At 39.1% G+C, this 21,298-nt stretch overlaps 1 long non-coding RNA gene across 7 annotated transcripts in view; it reads right to left on the bottom strand.

Annotated features, from left to right (window-relative positions):
- Positions 1 to 21,298, bottom strand: part of LOC117359550 — a 449,501-nt gene that overhangs the window by 115,583 nt on the left and 312,620 nt on the right. The window contains exon 9 of one of the 7 annotated variants that reach the window (XR_004539258.1): positions 3,189 to 3,274. The exons of the other annotated variants lie outside the window; for them this stretch is intronic. This is a non-coding gene — a long non-coding RNA (uncharacterized LOC117359550). The remainder of the gene's footprint in view (positions 1 to 3,188; positions 3,275 to 21,298) is intronic. 7 annotated transcript variants of the gene reach the window in all.

Below are 21,298 nucleotides of genomic sequence, written 5' to 3'. Positions count from 1 at the left end.
ATTCTGGAAACCTTCAGTTCACTGTCTTCATACAGTATAATGCTGACTTAATGACCACGACCCCTATGTTCTCCCATGTATATACAATTAAAGGATTTGCTAATGTCATTGAACTGATGCTGCTATTTGTTTGTTTTTTTATTTAAATTTATTGATTTCTTAATACATTACAACAGGGGAGCCCAAAACGTCAATTGCAATTGACCAGTAGATCTCTAAGGCAATGTGAGTCGATCGCAGAGCCCATCCCAGGTTCCGTGATAGACTCACGTTGCCTTTGTGATCTACAGGGCCGATCAGCCTTCCTCTCCCCGACGTCAATTCTGATGTCAGAGAGGAAGTTCCGGGCCAGCCAATCGCAGCCTGGCTGGCCCGGAACTTCCTCTCCAATGTCAGAATTGACGTTAGGGAGAAGGCTGCTGGCCTGCTGAAGCTTCGGAAAATGAAGAACTTGGCAACGGCGGCATCTGCGGTGGCTTGGGGGCCCAGAAGTCGGCGGTGTTCCCAAAAGTCAGCGGTAGCTTGGGAGCCTGTTCCCAGACAACAGCCCCAGCAGTGGCTTGGGGAGAAAGAAAGGGGAGACAGAAAGACAGGGGGGGGGCAGAACTGGGAGACAGAAAAGATAGGGAGGCAGAAAGACAGGGAGACAGAAAAGACAAAAAAGACAGGGAGGCAGAAAGAAAGAGAGGGGCAGGGACACAGAAAGACAGATAGAGAAAGAAAGGGGCAGGGAGACAGACTGAAAGAAAGGGGAGGGGGCAGGGGGAAAGGAAGAAAAAGTTGGACTCATGGAAGGACAGAGATGTTGGTTGGGGAATGGAATGAGGTCTGGAGGAGGCGAAGCATGCAGGAGGCAGAAAGAAGGGAAGAAATATTGGATGCAGAGTCAGAAGAAGAAAGTGCAACCAGAGACTCATGAAATCACCAGACAACAAAGGTAGGAAAAATTATTTTATTTTCAATTTAGTGATCAAAATGTGTCCGTTTTGAGAATTTATATCTGCTGTCTATATTTTGCACTATGACCCCCTTTTACTAAACCGCAGTAGCGGATTTTAGCGTAAGTAGCCTATGAGCATCGAGTGCAGTGCGGGGCATTCAGCGCAGCTCCCTGTGCTAAAAACCACTATTGTGGTTTAGTAAAAAGGGACGGGGTATATATTTGTCTATTTTTGTATAGTTGTTACTGAGGTGACATTGCATATTTTAAAATCATCTGCCTTGACCTCTTTGATAAAAACCCCAAATATAAATGATAATTAACATTTTCTCTCTGTACAGTGTGCTTTGTGGTTTTTTTAAAATTTTATTGTTGGTAGATCATTTTGACTTGGTCATTTTAAAAGTAGCTCGCAAGCCAAAAAAGTGTGGCCACTCCTGCATTATAATATCAGAAACATGTAATTGGCATGAAAGAAAATATACAAAAGAAAAATATCACTTTCAATTCCAAACTAACCTACATTTTGGGGCGATGAGAAACAGAAAACAATATAGGATAAAGCAATAAGGTACTAGGCCAGAAATTTCTATTAATCCCATTTTACCTAAGGATTGATATGAACTGATTTCTTCTCAGGATTATTTAGAAGAAACAATTCAAACTGACTTGGCTCCAAAAAACATAAGAATTATTTTCCCATGTAATCAGGCATTCCATTGCCCCAGGTACTTTCTATAAAAAAGTATTTCCCTAGATTATTCCTGGGCCTATCACCTCTTAACTTCAGCCTATGCCCTCTCATTCTGGAATTTCTATTCAAATGAAAAGAGACTCGCCTCATGTGCATTTATGCCACATAAATATTTAAATGTCTCTATCATATCTCTCCTCTCCCATGTTTCCTCCAAAGTATACATATTGAGATCTTTAAGTCTGTCCCCATATGCCTTATGACATAGACAACCCACCATTTTAGTAGCCATCCTCTAAACCAGGGGTGCCCACACTTTTTTGACTCGCGAGCTACTTTTAAAATGACCAAGTCAAAATGATCTACCAACAATAAAATTTTTAAAAAAACACAACGCACACTGTATGCATAGAATTGTTAATTATCATTCCTATTCCGGTGTTTTTCCAAAGAGGTCAAAGCAGATGACTCTATGCACTGTCACCTCAGTAACAACCATACAAAAATAGATAAATACCCACCCCCTCCCTTTTTACTAAACCACAATAGCAGTTTTTAGCGCAGGGAGCTGCGCTGAATGCCCAGCGTTGCTCTTGACGCTCATAGGCTCCCTGCGCTAAAAACCTCTATTGCGGTTTAGTAAAAGGGGACCATATTGTAAAATATAGACAGCAGATATAAATTCAGACACATTTTGATCACTAAATTTAAAATAAAATAATTTTTCCTACCTTGTCTGGTGATTTCATGAGTCTCTGGTTGCACTTTCTTCTTCTGACTTTGCATCCAATCTTTCTTTCAGCCTGTATGCTTCCTCTCCTCCACATCTCATTCCCTCCCCCAACTTTTTCTTCCTCTCTCCCTGACCTTTCTTTCTTTCTCTCTTCATGCCCCCTTTCTTTTTTTTCTGTTTCTCTTCTTTCCTTCTGTCTCCCTACTTGCCCCCTTTCTTTCTTTCTCCCTGCCCTTCCCCAAGCCACTGCCACTGCCATCGGGGAACAGGACCCAAACCGCCACCAATGGATAACAGGCCCCAAAGCCGACGCCGGCGCACCATGCTCTCCCTACTTCGGGCCGACCAGCATTCCTCTCCCCGATGTCAATTCTGCCTTCGGAGAGGAAGTTCCGCCCAGCCAGGCGTCGATTGGCTGGCCCGAACTTCCTCTCTGACGGCAGAATTGACATCGGGGAGAGGAAGACTGATCAGCCCGATAGATCGCCAAGGCAAAGTGAGTCCTGGGTGATCGACTCACTTTGCCTTGGCGAGCTACCCGTCGATCGCAATCAACCTATTGGGCACCCCTGCTCTAAACTAACTGCATTCTATTTATATCAATCTTGTGTCCTTTTCCTGGAATTATATCTTAGCACACACTGTTCCTAGTGTCTGTAAGATACCTTTATTATCCTAAAAAGCTCTATTCTAACTCTCCCTCAACATTTTGCACAGAGATCTCACCAAGCTATAACCCTGAATATCACAGCAGATCAGAAACAAAGACCATCTAGTTTGCCCAATTTTTTTCACTGTAAGACATGATCATCTGATTTTACCTTCACTTTCTTGCAACTAAGGAACCTCTATTATCCCATGCATTCTTGAATTCTGTTACTGCTTTTGCCTCTACCACACCATTTCACTGTTAAAAAAAAAAAAAAAAAAATTATTGCAACTACATCTACCCTCTTCTATACACACACATTACTACCTTCAAAATATAAACAAATTACCACTAAGCATTAAAATATTTACTAAATGAACACTAAAAAAACCTCCCAACATGTCGGTAATATTTGGCAGGCAGCCCAGACAGAAATATAGCCAGTCACAATCAGCAACTCAATCCACATTATGTTTCAGGAAAGGGAGGGTTTCTGTAGGTTACAGGAAACTAATACAGCACAACCCTCTCTCAGATTAGTGCTTCCAAACAGGTTTGTTTTTACAGATACAATGACAGGAATGAACCACACTTGTTAACCACATTACTTTTATGCAGATTTATTACTTTATATAATGTATTTAGTAAAATGTTGGAATCTTGCCAGGTACTTATGACCTGGACTGGGCACTGTTGAAAACGAAATATTGGACTTAATAGACCTTTGGTGTGACCCATATGGTGATGCTTATGTATTTATGTACTTCTTAATCTCCCAATTTACTGCAAATGATACTCAATACTTTGCTTTGTGCCACAGAGATCTTCCTATGGAGTTCATAAAGTGTGATATACAGGGAATGCTTGCTTTTTTTAATGAAGCCTATAGGACCAGATTTAACTGTACCATTTTCTGAATTTTCCAGCCACATTCTCTTAGTCTTCCATTGCTTTACTTAATATTTAATTATGATCTCTTTCTCCATATGTAGTAAACACTAGTTGCTTGACACTGACACTTCTACTAGCAATGCTATTCTTGGTTTCTTCTTTACCACAACATAAAGATTTCTTTAGACTTTCTGGACTAGGAATGTCCTAGGTCAGTGGTCTCCAAAGCGCAGCCCCTGAAGTCCTCTACTGTTGCCCTCAAACAGTTGGCTGAAATGCTCTTCAAATTCTGTAAATGTGTTAATTTCAATCTTGCCCACTTGATATAGTAAATCTCTTAAGTGTGTTACCCAGGTGCCTCATTTATGGAATTTGCTACTGTTGAGAATCAAACAAAGTGAGTTTTAAAAAAATTTATCCTAGAAGTTTGTAGAATTAATATAAGTATTACATTTTAATGTTTAATACCTAGTTGGAATAATCAGGTCAAGGTGGTTTACAAAATCAGTAGTATATGTAAATCTGAAATCTTTTGGTGGCCCTCAGTGCTTTCCATGAAAAAGGTTAGAGACCACTATCCTAAAGAGTTCACAAAACTTAATTCTCTGCAAAGCTATCAAGAGTCCGGAGCTCAATGTTTTTATGATACAGCCATGTTATAGCACGGGCATAATTTATAGTGAATGAGCAGTATTTTACTGTGCATTTCTGTACCCAGGCCTTTGTAAGTTGTATGACACTCATTACATATAACCACACGCCGTACAATGAACAACTGGATGCAAAGGCAACAGAAATAAGGAAAGCCATTTTCTAAATGCACAGTAACTGAGTATAGTGACGTGAAGATTTGATATTTTGAGTGTTTAACAGTATACATCAACTTACACAGCATGATTAGTGTTATTTTGATTAGTTTATAGATCACATTTTCTTATCTTTAGTAATTAATTGTATTTAATGATTATATTAGTAAAATGTAATTTTTGCATGCTTCAACTTCAACTTCAGTAGAATTCCAGTACTTAGCACAGACTACATTTTAACAACTATTTTTCCACAAACTACAGTAAATAAGCTCTTGATACATTAATCAAATTTAAAATACATCATTTTGTATCAGAGTACTAAATTAACCATTTATGAATGGAGGAAAATTGTTCTTGGGGTTGTGTGATCAAAAACTTTATATAGGCATTTCTTGGATGCAAAACATTACTTTCCTGTCTATTTAGAAACAGTTAATCTCCAGTTTCCGCTTGGTTGCTACAGGTATGTTAAGACTGCCAGAAACATCACTGCAAATCTCAGCATGCAATTGGAAAAACAGTAACAGTACTGTGTCACTATAGGATGACACCCACAAGAAAGAATGACAGAAAAAATACTGATAACAAGAGTGCCAAACACAGGGCATGTATCACTCCATCCATGTACCATTCATCTGTTTATCTATTTAACTATCTATTCATGCATCCAATTATATATCAGTACCATTCTCTCTCTCCCCATCCATCACTTCAAGCATCATTCATCAATCTACATATTGTATCTATTCATCTATCCTTGCATCATATATTTATATATCCATCACTATTTTTTTAAAACGTAAATAGTATTTTTACACAAAGAGAAATTCTTATCCCTAACAGAATGGAAACCACCATCATCTCCATCCTTCCTCAATAGAATTACAATTAAGGGAGCAAAGAACTTGAAGGTCTATATACTCCCAGACCTATGAGCTCATTGATGTTATTTTTGAGCTGTTGTACTTTTCTGAAATTGTTATCAAAAGAGAAACTCTCCATGTTTCTCTTTGAAAATACATTGGATTGGATATGATAGATACAATTTTGCTCCAAGTATGGTCTGAACACAAACCAACCAAATATTACTTGAAATGCTCTGAGCTATAGTTGAGATCACAGAGCACGGGAAACTAAACAAACTCTGGTAGAGCAAGGTTCAGATGTGACTAATGTCAGTGGCAAAGAAAAATGAAATGTATTTTGCGAAACGAATTAATCAAAGAGAAACTAACTCAGTTATGCAGGTTATCACAGTACTCTTAACACTTTGGCCCATACTTTATTAAAAGATGATAAGGAATTCAATTTTTCTGCTGCTATCTTTTCATATCTAGCATAAAGACATATAGTATTCCACCATTCATCATAATGCAGAGAAGAAAAGTCTTTCCAATGAGACAAAATTGTTTTCAATGCAATCAGCAAAAAACATTTAAGTAACCGTACACTATATTTATCCAACAGAGATTCAGTGATAGAGCCCCCAAAGATTACTATGGAAAATGTAAGAGTGTCAGTAATTGATAATATGTTGCAAATAGTGGACCTTACAATGAAATAACATATGATCCAACGTAACTACGACCTCATTAGAGGACAAACAGAGATTGGAACCAGTTGAAGAGATTTTGGATAATTTGTAAGGTGTCAAATATGTTCTATGGTAGAGAAACAGCACCATTTGTTTAGTTGCCGACGATTTTGGTGAGCTAAAAGAGGAAAGCCACACATCTTTCCATATAATTGGAGTACGTGATGGATGTATCTTTGGACCAAATGTCATGCAATGCTGTAGAGAATGTGAATTTGGACTTCTTCAAAAGTGTTTCCATGTGTTTTTGTTTCTTATTACTTGTATTGTTTTCTTGAAAATTTAATAAAAACTTATTGAACATTTAAAAAAAAGAAAAGAAAAATGAAATGTAAATTGCTCAATAAAAAATAGATTAGACAAATTAAAATAAAGAAATTAGGTTTTTACCTGGGTAATATATTTTCTAGTAGGTAGGTGTGCCATTGAAGGAATCTACTCCAGCTTTTGAATTCTTCCTACTTCACCAGAAGGCTCTGAGGGTTATGAAGCTCAAATAATACTCCAGAATACTATAGAAAAGTCTATTCTGCATACCCTTAAGCTCTGATTGTCATCAAGTTTCAAGTTTATTAAAATTTTGATAAAACACAAATCATGAATTCTAAGCGTTTTACAGTAATAAAAAGGGAATATAAACAAGAGAGTAATAAAACAGGACACAATATTGACATACAATAAAACAAGAGGTAAGAGGGGAGAACTAAAATATTTAAAAGTAAAGCAAACAATGAAGGAAAAAACCAAAAGGAGGAAAAGGCGAGATCAGTTTACCGTTGGACCAAAAGCATTAAGAAGACTGGATCAGTTTGCATAAGCATCTTTAACGAGGAAGCATTTTAATCCTCCTTTGCATTTATCCAGATTATGATCTGCCCTGATATGAGTTGGCAGTGCGTTCCAGATCGTGGGAGCTGTAACGGAGCATGTAGTGGCCCGATGAGTGCTGATGATCTTTAATGAGGGCACGTGGAGAAGATGTTGGATGGTAGATCTTACTAGGAGGATCATGAGGGATGAGAAGTTTGTGGATGAAGGGCTTTGAAAATTAGAGAAGTGGTTCTGTAAGTTATTCTATGTGGTATTGGTAGCCAATGAGCTTTTTTTAAAAGGAGAGTGACATGATCCAAATGTTGGGTTGGATACAAACTTTCTGACTGAGACAGTAGACAGGCGCAGGACACAAATGACAGAGCGGGGCTCCAGAATGACACACCTATCTATTAGAAAAGATATTAGCAAGATAAGAACTTAATCTCTTTTTCTAGTACAATAGGTATGTCATTCTGGATGAGTGGAATATACAAAAGCAGTCCCAGAAACTACAGCCGGACCACTGCGCCGGCTCATAATACTGAGAACCGAAAGGTAGATTTCTCCCTTACTGCTATATTTACTCTCTAAAACTTGGAAAATGTGGACAAAGACACCCTACAAATCTCCTTGGGGTGACTGCCCAAGGTTCTGCTTACAAAGAAGCCAGCTTCTAGTTGAGTGCGTCTTTACAGAAACTGGTGACTGCTTCCCATAAGCAATATGTGCTAATGAACTGGTCCTACGGACAATACAATACAATTTTTATTTGCATACCGTCAATACCTTCATGAAGGTCACAGCGGTTTGCATAAGTAATTATGGTGATACAAATGAAAAACTAGTGTTAAATATTTAGGAATTATTAGTAACAAATTCATGAAATAGATAGGTCTTTTTTTAAACATTTAAAATTATGGACCATCTGGAAATTGTGACTTTGGAAGCTGGTGCACCATGTCTAGTTGGATTTGTCAGCATGAAATTCAGATAGCCTGAACTCATTGGTGACTTCAAGATACCAGAGAAGCATTCTTCAAAAGTCCAACTTCTTCGGAATCTAGTCCTTCTTGGAACCTGTGGTCTGTAACACTGGCAACTGACTTCCTGACTGACATGGAACGCCGAAACAACCTTTGGCAAAAAAGATGAGACGGTATGCAAAGAAACTCCAGCTCTGGTGTATTTTAAGGAAAGGTTCTCTGCAAGAAAGGCCTGTAGCTCCAAGACCCTTCTTGCTGAGGTAATAGCCACAAGAAAAACAGTCTTGAGAGCCAGATCCATCAAAGATGCTTCCTTCAGCGACTCATATGGAGCTTGGCTGAGACCCTGCAAAACCACATTAAGGTCCCATGAAGGGAATCTGGCTATGTCTGAATGACCCAAAATCAAAAAATAGTGCACCAAGATTCAAAAACTAATCAAAAAAGTGAATTAGCCACCAAATAAAGATATGTAGAAAACTACTCACTGGTTCCTCAGTTTGCCACACAATGATAGAGTATGGTAGCTGTCCTCATAGGAACTTTATAACGTGTATAGTTTTCATTATTTTTGTACTTTTTTTTCTATTTTTGTACTTTTTATTGAATATACTAAAGTAAAAAAAGAAAAAAAAGTACAAAAATAATGAAAACTATACACGTTATAAAGTTCCTATGAGGACAGCTACCATACTCTATCATTGTGTGGCAAACTGAGGAACCAGTGAGTAGTTTTCTACATATCTTTATTTGGTGGCTAATTCACTTTTTTGATTATGTCTGAATGAGACATCAATGTAGTTCTTTGGTCACAAACCCTAAAACAAGAGAGTCCCACTACTTGGACTCTAAGGGATGCTACACACCCATGTCAAGACCAGCCTGAAGGGAGGCCAACACCACAGAGACAGGAGCAGAGAAAGGTTCCTCCTTTTCTTTAATGCACCAGTGCTGGAAAGATTTCCACACCTTATCACAGGCAAAGAATGCTGACAGCTTTTTGGCCCTGAGCAGAGTAGCAATGACTACCTTTGAGCATCCCTTGAACTCAACAGCCATGCCATAACAGCAAAGTGATCCGGATCTTCTATGACTACTGATCCCTGAGAAAGGAGGTCCAGCTGCACTTGCAGTCAGACTGGGACCTGTCTGAAGACACACCAGATCCAGTTTCAAGTTTATTTAAGCTTGATATACTGCTTTAATTACCAAAGCGGTGTACATTGTACAAAATTTATAATAAAAACAAAATGTTTTAAATATAAGTAACATAGGGAAAAGACAACATAAAATACATCAAATAACAGGTACATGCTACAAAAGGGAAATAAATGGGATAGATTTCATAAAAATAAAAGGAGGGAGAAGGGAAAAACAAAAGGGAGAGGAGAATTATCTGAAATATGCCCGTTGTCTAAGTCTCATATGTGTTTAGTCCTAGCTATAAATCTCAAACATCTTAAAAAAAAAAAAGTTTTGAAACTGGATTTAAACTTGCTAGGGTTATTCTTCTGTCTCAGGCCCAAAGGAAGGGCATTCCACAAAGTAGGCGCAACCACTGAATAAATAGCCTTGTGTGTGGTATCATCTAGCCCCGCACATCTGGATTAAGCAAGTGGCATAAGGGAGCTCTTTGAGTGCTCATCCACTTCAAACCTGGCATGATTTAGGGTTAAAACAGCCAGTGGAATCCATCCCTGCCAAGTTTGAGGCAAAATGATATGATTTGAAGCTTCTAGAGAATTTATTTAAAAAAATTTTTTTAAAAATTGTGAAATCCAAGATGGCAGCGGCAGCAGAGTTTTAGCACCAAAAGAGCTCTGAAATGCTTAAACAAAAAGAATAAAATAGTAATTTTAAGATTTTAGAGGCGGGGGAATCTAAAGGAACAGACACAAACCTTTAAAAATAAGATTTACATACCCCACCCCAAATTTCCTCATGGGCAGTAACAGCCTTACTCACTATGACTTGTGCTGGAAATATGCTGCCGCCTGCCTCAGCTCCAAAGGTAGCTGGATCTGGGAGAAGAAATCACTGCCTAAAAACGGAACGTCCTTCCAGCACTAAATCTTTGGGCTGCCAGTCTGACTGAGCCTCCAGCCCCCGCGAATGCAAAAGGGGGGAGGCAAAACATAGCTGGCACCCTGCGAGACCCCGCTGAGCCCCCTACGGAAGCCTGACAACCTGCACTCAAGCCCCTGACAACCTGCACTCAAGCAGTAGGCAAGCAGTGTTACATGGGGAATGGATTCTTGAGCTCCAAAAAGGCTTCTGCAGGCTGGCCAACAGGTACCACAAATTTCTCCTCCATGCAGAGCTGTATCCTCAACTAGGGGAGCTCTTAGCATCAAAATCATGCACAAAGACAAAATTAAAAAAATAAGCAGATAAGAGCAGAAAGACTCCTTGCAGCTTGCTTGCAAAAGGAAAAATTAAAGGGAGCAGAAGAACCTTCTGGTGAAGTAGGAGGGATCAAAAGCTGGAGTGGATTCCTTCTGTACTGGGATATTATCCACTCATCTAGAATGACACACCTACTGCACTAGAAAAGAGTTTAGAACTCAGGATTTTAAGTACAGTTTCTAAATCTTGCATCCAGGATATCACATCTTAATGCAGTAATTTTATGAGGGATATGAATGTGTGGAATAGGGGGGTAAATGTATATACATAGTAGTTGAACAGACACTGAGAGGGCACTTCTACAGAGTAGGTGCTAACATTTACATTCTAGTTATGTGCATAAAGATTTAGAATACTAGTGTATATGCATACGCACACATAGGTGAGTACAGGCCTGATATGTGTCTAAGCAGTATTCTTGATCTACGGTGGAGTCTGGGTCAGGCACAAAGTTTCAGTTACAACTTCTAGAATATTAGAAGTTATGTGTATATCTCAAACATACCTGTATATGCACAAACTTATACCAGCTGTATGGCAACTTTTAGGTGCTTGCACATAAGTGTGTATATACCCAGTTACACTAGAATTCCATAGAGGAAAGTAGGTGCCATTACAGAATATCGCCAATTAGATGCCCAGTTCTAGAATTACTCTCTATCTGTTTAATCTTATGGAAGGATTTCATACTATATCAGGCAAAATTTTCTGAGCTAGGGCTTTTTCTGCAATAGGAATGGTTTAACACAAACACACACTTCCTAACAGTTTACATTTATAAAACAGGCAGTTGGCAGGAAGAGTTCTGTAATTTAACTTCTAAATTTATTACGCTTGCTGGCAACTGAAATAAGCCTGCTATGTTAATAAGTGGAAAACTTATTTAACCGTTTAATGATCACAAAATGACGATCTCTGTGTAATTCTTTTAGCTGCTGCAAATGAGAAATTGACATTCTAAAAAATCAGTTAGCTGTATTGATATAAGAAAACATCATTTACAAAAAATACGTGAAAAAATGCAGTGGGTAAAAAATATAAGGCAATTGGAGACTGCAAATATTGTCCCTATGCTCCATTTCCCTCTGCTCTAATGGGTCAATTTTCTAACATAAAAACATAAGAATTGCCACTGTTGGGTCAGACCAGTGGTCCATCATGTCCAGCAGTCCGCTCATGTGGCGGCCCTTGGTCAAAGACCAGCGCCCTGAGACTAGCCCTACCTGTTACATGTCCACGGGCGCTGAAAAATGCATAATTCTGCTATAGGTCTATTTTCAGATAGTGGTACACTTAATATATGTTTATTCACTCTGCCACTATCTGACTAGTGGAGAAAATGGAGGAAGGGGACCACCAAATAGTATAACAATAATATTTTGCTGCTATATGGATAATTTCTATGTTTAGTTTGGACCTGCTGAGGCTAGTGGTGGCCAATATAATAGAAGGGGAATGAGTGAAAAACTTTCACTTGAATCAAATAACCATGTTATACATTAAACAAGGATATATATGTGCAGTGCATAAAAAATATATATATATTTTTTACTATCAGAGACAGTAATTGTAACTTTACCCTCTGCCTTTTTTGGTTTTGAATTTGGTCTGTTTAAATTTTACATATTTCTGGCTGTATGTATTTAGACTGTGTATGTAAATTGTGAGCCGCTTTGGGTAAAAGCAGATTATAAATGTTTTTAAATAAATAAAATAGAGGGGAGAGAGGCATCAGAGTAATTTATTCCAGTTCCCGATTGACATGATATAACTCTCAATCATCTGCAACCTTCTGCCCAATTTTTGATGCTTATTCCCACATCTTCATATGTTTCAGTTATCTTAACCTGCTTCAGGGGATTTACAGCATCACCACTTTAAAATCTAATCAAACACAACAGAATAAAAACCTGTTATCTCACATAAGAGCAAATTATTCCGAACAAAATTACACAACCAACTGCACATTGCCTACTGTAAAACTCAGACCAACAAGGTTCAAGGTTTCAGGTTTATTTAAGTCTTGATATATTGCCCACAGAAAAATGTCTGGGTGGTTTACAATAACAATTTAAAAGGGGAAGATGAAAGCAAAAGAGGGGGCACGAAGAAAAAAAAAAAAAATCTATGTACATAGTTTAAAAATGCAACTTGCTTTGAAGGGAAGCCAGTGTAGTTTGAGGAACAGGGGTGTCACTTTGTCATATTTGGTTGCTGAGAAAATAAATCTGGTTGTAACATTTTGGGTTTGTAGTTGTTTCTGTATATTTTCTTTGCATTCTACATAAAGGACATTGCCAAAAATCTAGTTGGGATATTATCAGTGACTGAAACAAGATCTGAAAGTCTTCTTTGGTGAAGCAATGTCGAATTTGTCTCAGTTTTCTCAGTGTTGTGAATATTTTCTTGGTTAATGTTCACGTTTGGGCCTCCCAGGATAGGTTCTGGTCAAATATAATCCCTAGGATTCTCAGTTTTGATTCCAGTTTCAGTGGGTTGTTATGCATAATGTGACCATACGTCCCGTTTTGAACGGGACCATCCCGTTTTTAGGTACCCTGTCCCGTTGACCCTAAGCACAGCTTCGGGATGCCAAAATGTTCCATTTTCAGAAAGAAAGTAACTAGAGTCTACTTACTCTCTTTCTGAAAATGGGACATTTCGGTGTCCCGAAGCTGTGCTTGGGGACAACGCGCAGGGGTGCCCAAAAGGAGCCCAGGATTTCTCCCCAGGACCTTGGCTTGTGTACTCTCCTTAGTCTCCCCCCTCCCCCGACATGACCGCCCCGCCCCTCCCTCCATATGGCTCTGGCCTAGTGTTCGTCCCGTGGGCTTAGGCCACGTTGTGAGGGGGAAGCGGCTTAGGCCGCGGCATGAGGAGGGCCTCCCTCCCCCATCTGCACGTTGGATGTGAGCAGCCCGGGCTTCAGCCGGGGGTGGCCCTCGCCATGCTTAAGTGCATCCCCCTCTGGCGCTGCAACTGGCATGTGGAGTCAGTAGACAAGTGACACTGCTCCCTGCAGGCTGTGCCTGACGAGATCTACTGCTACAGCCGCAGTTTGTAGGAGCTGCTGCTCAATGCCAACCAGCTGTGGGAGATGCCCAAGCCCACTGCAAATAGGAAAGATGGCCCTGAATGCCAGCGGCAGCCCTGCTCTGGGCTTAATGTTCTTCAAAGATGCAACAGGGGAGAGATTTGTGGTTTGCAAGAAAGAAAGGGGAGCAGGGAGAGAGAAAGAAAGACAAAAATAAAGAAAGGGAGGGCAGGGGGGAGAGAAAGAAAGGGGGGGGCAGGGAGAGAGAGATAAAGAATGAAAGAAAGGGGGCAGGGAGAGAGAAATACAGAAAAAATGGCTGCACAGTCAGAAGGAAGTGCAACCAGAGACTCACCAGACAACAAAAAGGTAGGAAAAATGCAGTTTTGAGAATTTATATCTGCTGTCTATATTTTGCAATATATTTGTCTATTTTTCTATAGTTGCACAGCCTCTGCCTTGTCGCATTGCTTTGCTACCACAGTATCACTCCAAGGTCTCTCTCCTAATCCATGCATTTCAGTTTATTGCCCGCTAGGACATATCACACCAAGTGCATTATTTTGCACTTCTTTGCATTAAATTTTAGCTGCCAAACAAACCATTCTTCTAATTTTTGTAGGTCCCTCTGGAGTGTCCACCCTGTTGTAAATTTTCCCTTTATAGAACACTGGCATAACTATGCAAATATGCACCTATAAATTAGGGGTGAACCATTAGACTAGTACAGAATTAGCATGTGTATGCCTAAGTTCTAGCGTTATATGCATAACTCATAGTATTCTATAAATTACACATATAAGTGAGTCCTGCTCAGACTCTGCCTACATAAATGTCCAACTGTTAAATAAATGCTATGAAAGATACATGCATATTTACAGATAGTGTTTAGGAAGAATTTTAGCATTTACATGGATATGTGCACATAGATGCATGTACATGCCATTATTCTAATGATTTATGCACCTGATCAGTGTTAACTGTTAGCATGTACTTTATAGACTTGCTCTCATTGTTGGCTATGTAGGGTCAAAGGCAGGTATATGACTCAGCATTTATTGAAAAAAAAAGGTTGTAACCTCTTCCAAAACTTGTCCTGTCCCTCAACTTTGCATGAAGTGCAAGAGAAGAAAGGGAACTATGACAGGTAGTCACATTTGTTTCTGTTATTAATTTCTCAGCATTAACCTCATCACACTATGAAAATCTCTATATTTTTCCACATGACAACAGCTGAAAACTATGTTTTTACTTTAAAATGCCCCTCAAGTGATAAAAATCAGAATGTTACTATGAGACCCTTAAGCTGCTCTTCTATTCTTGCTCTAGGATGCACAGTTCATGTATCCTCACATTGCTGGTTAAGGATAACATTTGGTGCCAGAGAAAAACTGAATATAGTAGACTCTCAGTTAACCGGCATCCATGGGGGTTGCTTGAGAGTTACTATTAAAAATAGGCCTAACTAATACTATACCCCATAATATGTCATACCATAAACTGTTCCAGACAAACTACCGGACATGTGGTAGGCAAAGCATGGGTGTACTCAGGTGTGATGTGCCAAGTTTACACTTAAATTCCCACCAGAAATTGATTTTATTTTCATTTTTATTTAAAGTATTACAGAATTTGTTAGATTTTTTTCTGGTTGCTCGAGAGTTCTAGTTAATTGAGTTCTGATTAAGAGAGTCTACTGTACACAACTCAGGATGTTTACTTTCTAAACTGGTATCAGAAAATAGCAGCAAAAAAACAATGATCTCCTTATTTCTTGATGAAAAAGGCTCCAATGAAAAAGAGCCTTAGATTCCATTTACATAGTAACATAGTAAATGATGGCAGATAAATACCTGAATGGTCCATCCAGTCTGCCCATTTGTTATACCCATTACAAATACATGATTAATTAACTTGTCTCTTCTTTGATATTTCAGGGTCACAGACTGTAATGTCCACCTAGTATTGTCCTAGATTCCAAATGCTTAAGTTGCTGTCTAAGCTCACTCCAGCCTAATCAACCATCCTGTTTGCAGGTTGTCTACCATAAAGTCTGGCCAGTAGCTGGTATGACACTGATCTAATGGTTTTAAAGCGAGAAGTATGTAAATTGGAAAGAATATGGTGTAAATCAGGGAAAGATAAGGACAGATTCATTTGGCGGCTAAAAGTTAAAGAGTATAAAAGAATGATTAAAGAAAAGTGTTGTAAACATTATTCCCAAACAATTAATTCTCCTACGCTGAATAGCAAAGAACTTTTCAGAATAGTCAAATTTTTGTTTGATATTGATCTACATAAACGTTCTAATACAGATCTGCCACCCTCTGCTGCAAACTTAGCCGAATACTTTGCCACAAAAATCCATAATTTGAGATCGTCTCTTGTAGGTACAAGCATAGACCTATCAATCAATCAGTTTGCCTTAGAAAATGAAGGTACAACTGCTGATATGATCTGGAATCATTTCGAAAACCCAGATTGGAACCAATTTCTCAAACTTTACTCTAAATATGCAAAATCCAATTGCCTACTAGACAATATTCCACCGACTATCATGAAATCAGCTCCCCTCCCCTTCAAAGCTGAACTTTTTAACTGGGTTTCTTTATGTATGTATACTGGCTATTTTCCAGTGGAACTCGGCCATATCCTTGTGACACCTATTATTAAAAACTCCAAGGAGTCAGTCTCTTCGGCTGCCAACTACAGACCTATTGCCAACATACCACTTTTTCTTAAACTAATGGAAGGACTGGTTAACATTGATCTCATTAAATATTTAGAGATGTTCAGCATTCTACACGGCTCTCAGTCTGGTTTTCGCACAAATTACAGTACGGAAACAGTCTTCTTTGCTGACTGATTACCTCTTCCGCTTGTTTTCCGTGGGAAAAAGCGCACTGATACTTCAGTTCAACTTGAGCAGTGCCTTTGACCTTGTTGACCATGACATTCTGCTTAGACGACTTGAATCTATTGGCATCTCTGGCAAGGTACTAAACTGGTTTACAAGCTTCTTAAAAAAAATCACATTTAGCAGGTACACAGTGAAGGAACCTTCTCTCAATCTTGGTGTAATCCCTGTGGAGTTCCACAGGGCTCCCCTCTCTCCCCTTTACTATTCAATGTCTACATAGCATCATTGGGATATATGTTATCTGACTTAAAATTGAAATCGTATATATACGCAGATGACATTACAATTATCATTCCCAAAACCTCACTGATGCAAGAGACAGAACAATTCACCTCATCTATCCTCACTAAGGTAGAACAATGGACTACACAATTTAAATTAAAACTGAACTTAGAAAAAACCAAGATAATGAATACCTCTTTGAGATTAAATGGGTTAGATTACCCAATCAATTCTACTACCAAAATCCTTGGAGTCATCCTGGACCAATGCTTGACTTTTGAAGACCATACTAATGCTTTTCACCCTATGGAAACTTCGTACCATCAAACACTATTTTGACTTCCTCTCTTTTTGACTGCTGGTTCAATCTCTGATCTTAAGCATCTTAGATTACTGCAATATTATATACTTGGGATCCTTTAAGAAAACCATCAAACGATTGAGAGTCATTCAGAATGCTGCCGTCCGTCTCATTTATGGTCTCAAAAAATCGGATCATGTAAGCTCGTATTACAAAAAACTATACTGGCTACCGATGGAAGCAAGGGTCATTTTCAAGTTTGCCTGCCTCTGTTTCAAAACCATAACTGGTTCATCCCCAATCTACCTGTCGAACCATTTTGAATTTCCAGGCACCACTCGCAGATGTAGTGCCTATCTATTTGCTTTTCCATTCTTGAAGGGCTGTATCTTCAAGAGATTCCTTGACAGTTCACTATCATTCCAAGCAGGCAAATGGAATAAATTTCTAACCACCTTCATTTCAAATGCACCCTCTTACCAAACCTTCAGAAAATTAATTAAAACCTATCTCTTTGACAAATTTCTCTGACTCCTTCCCTGCCTTGCTGTATCTTTGAAAAGCTTCCGGATAAATCTTGACTACTCTTGACATGCTAATGTAATTTGAAAGTCCTTTTCTATAACATCTCTGCCCATATACAGTCTCTTCCTCTGTAAACCGCTCTGAACTGCTTGTGGTATTGCGGTATACAAAAATAAAGTTATTATTATTATTAACATCCTCAAGTTCCAAGTTACTGGAGTTCCCACTGATGCCCACCCCACCCTACATCAAATCACCACATATGGGACATAGACCGTGCAAGTCTGTCCAGTACCGATCTTAGTTCTTTTATTTACATCCTTTGTTTTCTAATTAGAGATCCTCTATGTTTATCACACGCTTTTTTGAATTCCATTACCATTTTCCTTTCCACCACTTCCAGGTATCTACCACCCTCTTCATGAAAAAGAATTTCCTAACATTGCTCCTGAGTTTTCCTCCCTGCAACCTCAAATTATGCCCTCTAGTTTTATCATTTTCTTTTTTCTGGACTAGATTTGGTTCTATATTAATACCTTTCAAGTATTTAAACGTCTGTATCATCTCTCCCCTGTCTCTCCTCTTATCCAGAGTATACTGTACATTTTTAGGTCTTCCAGTCTCTTCACATACTTCTTTTGGTTCAAACCCCTTACAATTTTTGTTACCTTCCTCTGAACTGCTTCAAGTCTTTTTATATCCTTCAACAGATAGGGCCTTCAAAACAGAACATAATACCCCAAGTGCTGCCTCACCAATGACCTATATAGGGGCATCAACATCTCTCTTCTTCTGCTGGTTATTCCTCTTTCTATACAGCCTAGCATCCTTCTGACTACAGCCACCGCCTTATCACACTTTAGATACTCAGACACAATCACCCCAAGGTCCCTCCCTCCGTCAGTGCTATCAGCCTCTCATCTCTCAGCACATACGGTTCCCTCGGATTTCTACTTCCCAAATGCATAACTCTAAACTTCTTCGCATTGAATTTTAGTTGCCAGACGTTAGACCATTCTTCTACCTTTTACAGGTCCTTTTTCATGTTTTTCATTCCCTCCAGGGTGTCCACTCTGTTACAAATCTTGGTGTCATCTGCAAAAAAGCTAACCTTACCTTTCAACCTCCAGCAATGTTGCTCACAAACATATTGAACAGAATCGGTCCCAGCACTGATCCCTGAAGCACTCCACTACTCACCTTTCCCTCCTCCGAGCGAATTTCATTAACCATCAACCTCTGACCGTCAACCAACTTTTAATCCAGTTCACCACTTTGGGTCCTGAATTTGCACTGTACAGTACCAAATGTATTAAAAATACAATGTTCCTTTCAGTTAGATTCACTCTCATGTCAAAAGCGTGACTACTTGAGAATTATACTGGCACAGATTTGATTATAGATCCCTAGATGATACCTTGGCCATTCTTGGAAAATCAACTTTGCTTGACAGATTTGATTTGCCAAAGATGCAGATCAGGATACCCTCAAAGTATCATTAGATGCCTTACTGTTGTGTATAAATAAATATTCAATCTTTGTAATATACCACTAGAAATCATTTTAAGACCTAAATAGATTTACAGGGGTTCCAACATTCCCTGTACCAGAATTACAAGGTTAAGTTTGTAGATGAAGATGAAGAAACATATGTAAACCCTTTTACTCTAATTTACAATCAAAACAAACTTGTACAGCAATTATATTTCAGGAAACAAAAAACCACAGTGTATTATAAATATTTTTGAAGTATATTTATATATTAACCCTTAAACCTCATAAAAGCAACAATCATTGTCTTTGGGAGAGGTATGTCTCCCCTTGTCTGCACACTCGCTGCCGTCTCCTTGCCGCCTGGGTCAAGTCATGCTAATGTTCTGCTTTCCATACTCGTCTAGCAAATATTTAGTCTCTCATCTATCTCTGGTAACCTTTCTTCATAGGTCCTTTGCCCAGTGACATCTTCCCATGTTCTCCATATAAAGAGCTTGCTAAAAATATTTCAACCCCTTTGACTTTGGTCTATGATTATCCAACAGTGGACTTCCGTCTAAGCTACTCAAGCATTAGTTCTGTTTCTCAAGGCAACCACAAGTGAGACTTTCTTAACACCTTGGCAGCATGGCACTCTAAATATCCCATCTCTCTCCAGATATATTTCATTTATCGTAAGGATCCATATGAACTATTTTGTTGATCTTCCCTGCAGAAAGGTGAGATATGTGTGGGGGGTCTGAAAGTCATATGGGTAGGGGACTGGTTTGCTTTGAAAGAGTTTTTTAAATTGCAATATATTACTGAAATACTAAATAACTCATTTGATATGAGCAGCAGTTTTGTAAAACATGAAAAAAACTTTCATAAGAGTGCTTTTTTAAAAAAAATTCTCAGTATGACACTAAGGACTTTAATTTAAATCAAATCAAATTGGTACACACATAATACAATTGCCCTTCAATGGTGTTATTTCAGGGACATAATTTAAATTGAGTCTCTATAGCAAGCATAGCTGTTTTTGAAAGATTAGGTTCTTACCTGCATAGCTCCCTTGGGAGAACGGTATAGAAAATTGAATAAATAAATGATTTTGTTTCTGTTAATACACACAGGAGTCCGAACATTTAGGTGATCAATCCATGCTCGCAAACCACTTGTAGAAGGGTGTCAAATCACATCTTTCAGCTGCTCCTCCTTCACCAGTGGCGTATAGCTCCCTCTTCAGTTTGTACCAAAAGCAATCGAGCTCCACTGTAACAGGAGAAAAGAGGAGAAGAACGGGGAACTTCCCCAGAAATACCATATATTTCAGTTCTGCTCTGTAAATCATGAAAAAGAACAAATTATTACCATGAACTTGCAACTTAGGTTTATCAATGAACCAACCTGCTATGTGCAATAAGCACTAACACATAAGGAACTGCAAAGCTCAATAACTCAGTACTTTATTCGCAAGTTAATCATACATGTTCATCCAACTGACAGGAGAAGAACTCCAATTCTGGACCAAAGAATTGTCCGAGACAGAAAGCAGGTGAATTCCAGAATGCACAGGACAGGCTGTACGGACTCTTGTGTATATAAACAGAAACAGTCAAGAACCTAATCTTTCATTCTGTTACATATACACAGAAGTCCATATATTAGGTGATGTACCAAAGCAGTGCCAGATGTCTAGGGAGGGACAGATGAACCTGCCTGCAAGACTGAGGACCCATAAGCGGCGTCCTCTCAAGCTGCCACATTCACTCTATATAACTTTGTAAAGGTATGAACCCCCCCCACACCCCCCTTCAACGTGAGTGCGAGTATTTCTCAGTGTACTGGGGGGGGGTGTTCCCCACAAACCCCTCTCACAGTGTTAATGGGAACGGTAAAAGCGGCTTCAGGAGGTGGAGCACATTTGTCCCTGCGCGTTATTGTCAGTGCGGCTTTGTCAGAGCACTTTTGTCCTGCGCTCAAATGTCGGTGTACCCCGGATGTGAGGGAAAAAAAAGTTGTCTGAGCATTTGTGCCACTCATGACCGAGCACTTTGAGGTAGATGGCTGCTGAGGCTCTAATTTCAACTCCCTGAATGCATTATGATATATGGGACAGTAGCCAACTTGAACAGTCACTGCACCGATGGATCATCTCCCTGGTCGAAAGCAACGATTGCCTCTTGACTCATGGTCCTTGACAGGGAACCAGAATTTTCCAGGAAGGAAGCAGAGCCCTGGCACAATAAAGGCATGGAGCCTGATCTCTAGTCCTGCTCTGCTTAGTCACACAGCTAGTCTTAGTAAA

Source organism: Geotrypetes seraphini, chromosome 4 (assembly GCF_902459505.1).
Source record: "Geotrypetes seraphini chromosome 4, aGeoSer1.1, whole genome shotgun sequence".
In the NCBI taxonomy this organism is placed as follows: domain Eukaryota; kingdom Metazoa; phylum Chordata; class Amphibia; order Gymnophiona; family Dermophiidae; genus Geotrypetes; species Geotrypetes seraphini.
This window is presented reverse-complemented; position numbering and strand designations above follow the sequence as displayed.